This window comes from Pelodiscus sinensis, chromosome 25 (genome assembly GCF_049634645.1).
Source record: "Pelodiscus sinensis isolate JC-2024 chromosome 25, ASM4963464v1, whole genome shotgun sequence".
Taxonomy (NCBI): Eukaryota; Metazoa; Chordata; order Testudines; family Trionychidae; genus Pelodiscus; species Pelodiscus sinensis.
Window position 1 is genome coordinate 18,681,861 of NC_134735.1, and position 9,507 is coordinate 18,691,367.

General features: G+C 44.5%; 1 long non-coding RNA gene across 1 annotated transcript; it reads left to right on the forward strand.

Annotated features, from left to right (window-relative positions):
• The first annotated feature begins 6,200 nt into the window (after window positions 1–6,200).
• On the forward strand, window positions 6,201–7,637 carry LOC142819882 (uncharacterized). The gene is made up of 3 exons (XR_012897555.1): window positions 6,201–6,322; window positions 6,584–6,706; window positions 7,490–7,637. It is a non-coding gene; the product is annotated as an uncharacterized LOC142819882 (long non-coding RNA).
• The last annotated feature ends 1,870 nt before the right edge of the window (window positions 7,638–9,507 follow it).

The following is a 9,507-nucleotide window of genomic DNA, read 5'->3' on the forward strand; positions in this document are numbered from 1 at the left end:
GCAAATTCCTGAGATTTGTACTCAACAGCCCTGCATTACCAATTCATTCTGCTCCCATTCAGTCTCTCCATGACCCCACCTCTATTCACAAAGTGCATAGGAGTGCAGTGGCAGCCTTCCTGAACAAAAATTGGGTACAGATCTTCCTGTACTTGGATGACTGACTCATCAATGGCCAAGTTTAGAAACAGGCTCTCGATCCTGGGGTGTTGATGTAAGCCACTTCTAGTGACCTAGGTCTCATTCTGAATGTACCTAAGTCCACACTGGTCCCTCCCGACACAAGAGACAGAGTTCTAGACTCCACGTGGGCAAGAGTCTTCCTGCCCAAATCCCAGTTTCACACCATCATAGACCTCATTGGCAGCCTCCAGTGGTTCACCACCACTGCAGAAAGGAGCTACATGAGGCTTCTTGGGCACATGGAGGCCTGCAAATTTGTCCTATAGCATGCCACGCTGTGGCTTTGCCTTTTAAAGGCCTGGTTCGTGTACAAGCCCAACAAGGATTTGTTGCATAATTTGGTCACCCTTCTCACCTTAGTTCTAATCTAGAATATCTCAACTGGTGGCTTCAACCTCAGGGGTCTGTGAGGGAGTGCCCTTTGCCAATCCCAACTCTCTTTCTCTGGTCCTGGACGCATTGGATACAGGCTGCGGGGACATACCTGGGCAGCTCAGAACTAAGGGCCTGTGGTCACAATCAGAACTACTGCTGCACATTGGTGTCAGAGGGCTCAGGGCAGTTCACCTCGCCTTCCTTCCCCAACTGCAGGGCAGGTGTGTCTCATTACTGACAGACAACACCACAGTGATGCCCTGCATAAACCAACAAGGCGGTGCTTGCTTCTCTCTTCTATGCCTGGAACCCCTTCACCTGTGGGACTTCGGTGTAGATCACCACATCTACCTGTTCGCCACTTACCGTCAGGGATGCAAAAAAACCTACAAGACCATTTCAGCTGCTCAGTCAACACCCGTGAATGGTTCCTCAGGACAGATATTGTCCTTTCTGTCTTCCAAAGTTGGTGTTATCCCTAAATGGGCCTGGTTGCCAAAAGGAGCAACAATAAGTGCATCCAGTTCTGTTCCTTCCAGACCCACAGTTGTGGATCGGTAGCAGATGCAATCAAGATATCGTGGTCCAGTCACCTGGTGTACATGTCTCTGCTCTTTCCTCTAGTACACAAGGTTCTCCTCAAGATCTGGCAGGACAAGGCGGAACTCATCCTCATAGCAGCAGTGTAGCTGCAGCAGCATAGGCTCAGCAGCCTGGTGAACCAATTTGTAGACAGACCGATAATCCTTCTGCTCCATAGCCTGATTTCATCACCGAGGACCATCACCAGTTACAGCACCCTCACCTGGGGCACCTCCATTTCATGGTGCAGAAACTCCATGGTTAAACCAGCTCGAGCTACAGTGCTCAGACTCCATTAGAAAGGTTCTGTTGGGCAGGAGGCAACCCTCCCCTTGGGCAACATACCTAACAATCTGGAAGTGATTTTCAGTTTGGTCCCTCCAAAAGTACATCCCCCTACAAGAAACCTCCATCTCCCTTGTGCTTGACTACTTTTTATACCTTAACCAGTGCCAGGGACTGACACTGTCATCCATTAACGGCCACGTAGTGGTTATTTGCCTTCCATCCTGGGGCTGGGGAAAGATCTCTGTTCAGCAATGCTATGCTGGGATGTTTCCTTAAGGGTTTGGAGAGGCTGTATCCCCAGGTCAGACATCCCCATTTCACAGTGGGACCTTAACCTGGTCCTCTCTAGACTTATGGGACTGCTGTCTGAGCTCCTAGCAATCTGCCCTCTAGCTTGCCTCTCTTGGAAGGTGGTCTTTGTGGTGGCTATAACCTTGGCTAGTTAGGTCTCAGAGCTCCGGGCCTTTACCTATGAGTTTCCATACACTGTCATTTGTAAGGACAAAGTGCAGCTCTGTCCGCATCTGGTGTTCCTACCCAAGGTTGTCTCCCTCTTCCATCTAAACCAGGACATTTTCCTCTTGGTTTTCTTCCCAAAACATCATGCCAACCATGTGTCAGACAGACCCTACCCTAGCCTTCTACGCTGAATGCACAAAGCCATTTTGTAAATCACCACAGCTCTTTATTGTCATGGCTGAAGGAATGAAGGGACTTCTCATCTCATCCCAGTATATCTCATTGTGGATATTTCCTGTTATTACTTTGCCAAAATTCCAGCGCCATCAGCTCACTCCACCAGAGCACAGGCATCTTTGGCAGCGTTTCTCCTACAGATTCCCATTGAGGATATTTGCAGGGCAGCAACGTGTTCCTCTGTTTGCACCGTCATGTCACACCACAGCATCACCCAACAGGTAAGGGGTGATGTGATGTTTCAATTAATTCTGGCTCCCTCCTCCATGGGAACTGCTTGGGTGTCATCTATCGGAATAGACATGAGCAAGCCCTCGAAAAAGAAACAAACCAGTTACCTACCTTTTTGTAACTGCTGTTCGAGATGTGTGGTCATGTCCTTTCCAAATCCCACCCCTCCCCACTGTCAGAGTAGGCTGGCCTGAAGGAACTGGATGGACGGTAGGTCAGCAGGGACCTATACATGTCTCCATGAAGGCTCTCTTGTGAGGTTTCCAGTATAACCTGGCTGCTGTTCAAAATTTGGATCTCCTGCTGACTTCAATGGGAGTTGAGGGTATGACTTTGGAAACTGACAGAGGTTGCGGGGTGCATAGAATTGCCAGGATCCTCTAGAGCTGATCTCTACATTTCAGTTCATCAAAGAGTATCATGTAAAGCCTCTGCTGGCCACACTGATCATCATAATCATTGCAAAATGTCTGGATGGATAATATATAAGGCCTTCTGGACAGGCCTTACAAGCTGCGTGTCTGCATGGCCACGCACAACAAATTTTAAGCCCACACACCTCGCCTGCAGAGCCACGCAGCAGCACTCTCCTCTCACTGTCCTGCTGGATCGGAAGGTGAGTGGTGACAGAGGCAGTTTAGCAGGGCCGCATGATGGCAAGCAGGCTGCCCTGCCCCTGTTTGCTCCGGCTGGAGCCAGGGCATGGTGAGGCTTTCGCTGCTCCAGTTCCAGCTGGAGTGGACAGGCCACCACGGCCCCGTTGGTGGGGCCAGGTGGCCAGGGGTAGCTGCTTGGGCGGCCGGGGCTCGAGCCGCGTGGCCAGTGGTGGCTGCCAGCAGCAGCTGTTTGGGTGGCTTTGGCCGCCCTCCTAACTTTCCAGTAATAAGCTGAGGCAGGACCAATCACCTTCATCACAAACAAGTAACATCACAAATACCTCAGTCCTCTGCTATCCCTTCAGTGGAGTTTGGATACTGCAGTGGGATCTGGCAAGCATCTTGGGTTTAATTTCCTCATGTTGCGACGTATGGGCTCTGCTGAGCTACTCAAGCTTGGCTCCTGAATTGGCTTGTACTGGATACTTTGGGCACAGAAACCCAGTTTCGTCAGTTCTGTTGGGCCCTGAGGGATTGGCTTCTCTTGGTAGGGATCAAGAGTCCCTCAGGCTCTGTTCCTTCTTTCTGGTTTGATGGCTTTACAGGTCAAATTGAAGACATAAATTACGGTAACCAGCTGCCACTCACTCCTAAGACCAAAGTGAAGTGCCTTTCAGAATAGACTATGACTGATGTCCTCACTATATTACATGCTTTGTATGAGCAACACAATAACCAATGAATACATTTAAATATCATCACTGGGCATCCAACTTAATTCATGATTGACCCAAATAAGGCAATTCATGTGTAGCAGAGCTATTTTTTATGATTTTCTGAAAATACGTGCAGCTATCACCATGTCTCTTAGTTGCACTTGCTTCACATTTTAAAGAGTCTTCACAACTACAGCTCTCTGAAAAAACCTGAATTTTTAAAATGTCAACTGCTTTGGGGGTTTTAAGAGGTTTTTTTTAAATTGTACAAATATGCTTTTTCAAGTAGGTTAGAATGCACACTATTTTAAGTATCACCATAATGTTTTGCAAACTTTAAAAAGAACAGACATTTCTTTTCTGCACACTTTTTAAAAAGTTATGATTTGAGAGAATATGATGGTAGTCTGAAGAAAGAAAAAGACTGCATATATATATATACAGTATATATATGTATGTTAATAACTGGTAGGTGCCACAGCAGCGCACAAGACAAATCTCATTCCGTTCATGGATCGGAAATCTCAGGGTGTGTCTAGACTACAGGGTTTTTTCGAAAAAAGTGGCCTTTTTTTTGAAAAACTTCCTCTGCATATAGACTGCCACTGCATTCTTTTGAAATTAAATTGAAAGAATGCAGCCATTTTTTCGACCGCGGTAAACCTCATTTTAAAAGGAATAAAGCCTTTTTTTGAAAAGAGGTGTTACTGAATGCAAATGGGGCTTTTTCGAAAAAAGGCTTTATTGAATGCAAATGGAGCTTTTTCGAAAGAGAGCATCCAGATTGCCTGGGTGCTCTCTTTCAAAAAAACGGCTCGCTTTTTTGAAATAAGTGGTTGCAGTCTAGATGTTCTCTTTCGAAAGAGGCTTGCAGTCTAGACGTAGCCTTAGAGGGAATACTACTTCTGGATGTATACTGAAAATTTATGCTTTTGAGGTCTATGAGTTGAGGCTGGTCACCAGAAGGTGAAAAGCAACTTTGTCTGGCTGTATGTAGACTGAGTAATTATTCACAATGGATGTTAATTGACTGAGAAAATTCTAATTAAGTGATTGCAAAGTCTCCAGAGGCGACTCTATCCAAGAAAACCAAACAATAGGGGATACCTGTTTACTAGTGAGATGCTTGAAACTATTTTGGGAGGTCCAGAGGTATCCTGTACCAGTTATCCTTCATCTAGGGAATAAGCTGCCAACTTGCTTGACTTAGGAGGATCACATTTGGTCTGGGTGCTTCAAGCTGGGAGAGCTATCCTTTGTGAGACAGAGGAATGTTTGGTTATCTAAGTTTAACCTTTAGGAAGTGTGTGGTGATTTTACTTTTACGTAATCTTTGTTTACATTAATTCTGCTTGCTGCTTCTCAAATTTCCATTCTTTGTGAATGAAACTCTACTTATTTTCACTGTATATGCACCTAAGAGCGGTGTGTTAAATGGATCAGTGATGCTGAGGTGAAAATAGTAAGGTGGTAAGTAGTAAACCTGTGAATTCTGGGAGTGTCCAGTGGAACAGGGGCTGGACCTTCTGGGAATATGTAGAGGGTGTGATGATTGAAGCATGCCTATTGCTTATCTGCAGGACAGCAAAGCTGGGTCCGGGTGAGAAGGGTGTGCTTGCATTTCCTGTGTCTGGCAGAGTCAGGAGCTGACACCTGGCAGGCATAGAGAATGCTTCCTCATGCCAAGGGCAGGTGGTAGTGAGATACCTCACAACCCTGCATACCCGCAGAAAGTGTTATGAAGAGTCTGTAGCACTTCAGAGAAGGTGCTTGGCTCTTTGTTAATGATGGCCCATTGATCAAAGTTCACTAGACCTATCCTCTGTCTGCTATAAAATCAATGGTCAGATCTCATTCTCCAATTTGCTGTGCATCTGAGTTTGGGGACTGAGCAGAATCATAAGGCAAAGGTTAAAGAACAACCGGCAGAGGAAGTCTGGGTTGTCAATGCTCATAGTTCTCAATAGGGAAATAATCTTTCTATGACACCTGAATATTGGAATGGTTACAACAGAGAACAAGGAAGGGAAAAAACTCTCAAGCCCCAACCAAAAATTCTTTCAATAAACCAGCTCTTGTTTTACACACAGTTCCTCAGAACATCTCTGGAGCAGATAAATGACAATGCCTGGAGCAGCCAGCTAAGCTCTGAGTTGAGCCAGCAGATGGCCGGCTATGCCAGCCCCTCCAAAGAGAAGGTTTGTTCTCTGTTAAGGTTTAGTTTCTAGTTAATTGCTCTTGGAATTCTTGTTGGAGGGCTGCATGAGACTTCTCTCTGCTTCATTGGTTTTTTTGTGTATAAAATTTGTGTTTGCTTGTTCCCTGCTCTTCCCCTGCTGGCATTTGCTTGGAGCAGCTATTGGTACTGAATTGTTCCCTAACTGGGTGGCGGAAGATGATGGGATGTGTCTGCAGCAGGGGTGCTTGGTCTTGGCTCGGTTGTTTTTTCCTGTGTCAGTGTGTGTTGCTGGGTTGGTTCTATACTGACAAGCATGTGGTGTTCTTGATATCTCAATGCTGGCCTCTTTCTTTCAGTGTTTCCTCTATAAGGCACTAGGAATTTGCTTGGCAGTTTGTCAGGACCCGGTCCATATTAAATCACAGATTCAGAAGTTTCTGAAGACAACAGATTACATGGAAGCCCCTGATAGACTGGTAAGGACCCTGTCCCTCTCCCTACCTTATCATGTACCCTCTGAATGTCCCCTGGGCAACTCAGCTCTCAGTTGTCCTGGGACAGATGCCATTTTGCTTCATGTCCTCTTTGTTGCTATTTCACTCACCCTTTGCTCCCCCCTCCCATAGGTCTCAGGCCTAATTGGCACTTTACACTACTTTGGGTGAAAGGAATTGACTTGTGGGGGTCTATTGGGCACCTGGTCAGATTCACTAACCAATATTTTTCTTGAGTAACAGGGAGTCATTTCCATCCTTTCATTCTCTGCCGAGAGCCACTTGGACCTCATCTTGAACACACTTCAGGAGTTTGGGGCAGCAATGGATAAACTTACGATTTCTGGGTTTATTGGTCACCTGAAGGTAAAGGAGCCAGGGGGTTCTCTCAAACTTCCTCTCCCTCTAAACTAGAGACAGTATCTCCTGCCCCGGTAGAGTCTCATTGGTCAGCTAACACTGTCCCCCAATGGATGTGCTCTGTGTGATGCATAAAAATACAAAAAAGTGTCACAACACACTATTACTGAAAAAATGCTTAATTTCCCATTTTCATATGCCATACCAATTAAAATAAATTAATTTAAATATAAATATGTTCCTTACATTTCAATGTGCAGTATATAGAGCAGTGTAAATAGGTCATTGTGTGTATGAAATTTTAGTTTGTAACTTTGCTAATGCTTTTTAGGTAGCCTGCTCTAAAACAAGGCAAATATCGAAATGATCTGATCTGTCCTCCTCGAAAACTTCTGCGTACCTTTGGTTGAGAACCATTTATCCAGAGGATAAAACAGCATATTAGGTCTCTTGGCCACCATTGCCAGATTTGCTGTTTACTCACTGTGCAGATTTAGGCATATCATTTAGCACCTAATTCTGTGCCTATCAGTGTCAATGACAAATCTCCCATTTATGTCACTGGGGTAGGGTCAAAACTTTGGGCTCTCTGTGTCAGAATTATCCAATCAGTATGTTTGAGACACCAATACCTCTGTGCCTCACGCAGTTATGGTTTGGCTTAAATACATTTTTCAAGTACAAGCTATTATCGCTGCCAAAAGCAATTCCTCAGTCAGCAACAGATCAGAATTTCAAGGCAAAATGAATCAGAAGTAATTGTCTCTTGTGACATTTCCAATTGTCCAGGACTACCATCACGGGAAAAGAGCCAAGACCCGCAGCACGCTGATGCTGACATACAGCAAAGTGGCTATGCATGCTCCAAAAGAGCAACTTCTGTCTCGGGTGGAGGCAGACATCACAGAGAACATCCTACACCATTATAGAACCGGTTGCCAAGTAAGAGTTTTTGCATAAGTGTTGGGGATATTACTCTGAAGTTAGATCAGTGCCTCCACTGGACCTGAGTTTTCTAAGAGAGGGCTTATTTTTCTAAAAATCTCCTTTGAACAACCGTTTGTCATGTGCATCAAATCTAAAACCTTCATGGATGGAGTGTGAGCTGTAACAAATATCTTATTTGTTGCTGTTGTTTGTATTTTCTCTAGTTTTTCTGTGTTCTTCTGAAATTCTCTAGGTCACAGTTACATAGTATTTCGGATGCAGTCACACTCAGGCTGTGCAGTATAACACTCTAAGGCTATGTTTACACTGTGAACCTATTTCAGGGTATCAGAAGTATCCCGAAATAGCTATTCCGCATCTTTTGAGTGCGCCCGTTATTTTGAAATCTAACGGGCTCACTATCCCAACATCCCTGTAAACCTTGTTCCATGAGGGTTAAGGGACTTTTTGGAATAGTGCTTCATTTCAAAATTTGTTGCTGTCTAGACAATGCCAAATTTCAAAATAAGCTATTTCGAGGTAAGGGTGACCTGTCGATGCACCTTAATTTCCTTAATATGTATGAGTATCTAGCTCTACCTCTTGCTACTCAAGGGAGAATAGTGCTGGCTTGTATTTAGTTTATTTGCTATCACTGTTTCTTGGACTATCTACTTCCCTTTCCCCATATCTGTCTTCCTATTTGTCTGCCTGCTCATTATTTCTGCTCCTTAGATATATGGCTGTCCACTTGCCAGCCCTGATTCTGGTCTCAGTGCATAGTTCTAATCTCTCCACATCACTTTGCCATTCCATTCTACTCTGTCTAAGGCTATGTCTAGGCTGCAGTACTTTTCCGGGATCCCAGAGGGATCCCAGAAAAGCAATACCGCATCCACTTTTTGGAAAAGTGGATGCGTTCTTTCACCATCCCTGTAAACCTTGATTTATGAGGAAGGAAGGGATGGCTTGAAAGAGCAGGTTTTTCCAAATTTCGAAAAAGCCTTTTTTGAAAGAAAAGCAGAGACAGATTCATACTTTGCGTATCTTTTTCAGACTTTGCAGTCTAGACTTAGCCTAACTGAGACTCTCATTGTCAAAAAAAGTTGATCACAAATGAACCAAGTTGACATTTTCCAGTAGTTCACAAATACAAATATTAAGAACTATGGCCCCTGATATTGTCCACTGCAACACACCCAGACTGGGCACATTTCCTGCTTTTTTGGAAGAGTCAGTAATAGTGATATCTCTCTACTTCATATTCATTAACCAGGATATTTGTAGAATGTGCATAATGTGGCACAATAGAAATTGCTAGTAGCGGTTTTACATTTTGTTTTTCAGGTGTTGGGGATCAATGTTGCGAACAAGTTAAATTCTAAATAATCTGCCCTCGTATCTTGTGCATTTACTAGGCACAAGTTTCTTGTTTAAATTGCATAAAATTTGTTTTCCCTCCCACATCAAGCAGGAGTCATGACTACTCTGTGTAAATGGACCTGGGTTTACTTGATCAACCTGGGCCTTTTCTTTTTCTGAGATGGGTGTAGAGCTGGGGTTCTCTGTCTTCTGGGGTCTGCAGACACTTCTCCTGAGACTAGATCTAATTTCTACTCTTCTGGAATCTGATTCTCTCAGTTTCTCACCCACATCCTCTTGTTTTTCCTGGAAATGTAGGACATGGACCTGAAATCAACCCTCATCCAGAATGCAACAGAGATTAGCTGTGCAGTTTTGAAGACTGGAGACTCCCAGGCATTTGAATTCTCTTACAAACTGGAGCTCCTTGATTACATGATGGTGAGTGATTAGGAACTTTGAAGCCTGAGCTACAAGGGATTTTGTTATTATGTAATGAGACTGATTGTCCGGGTAGA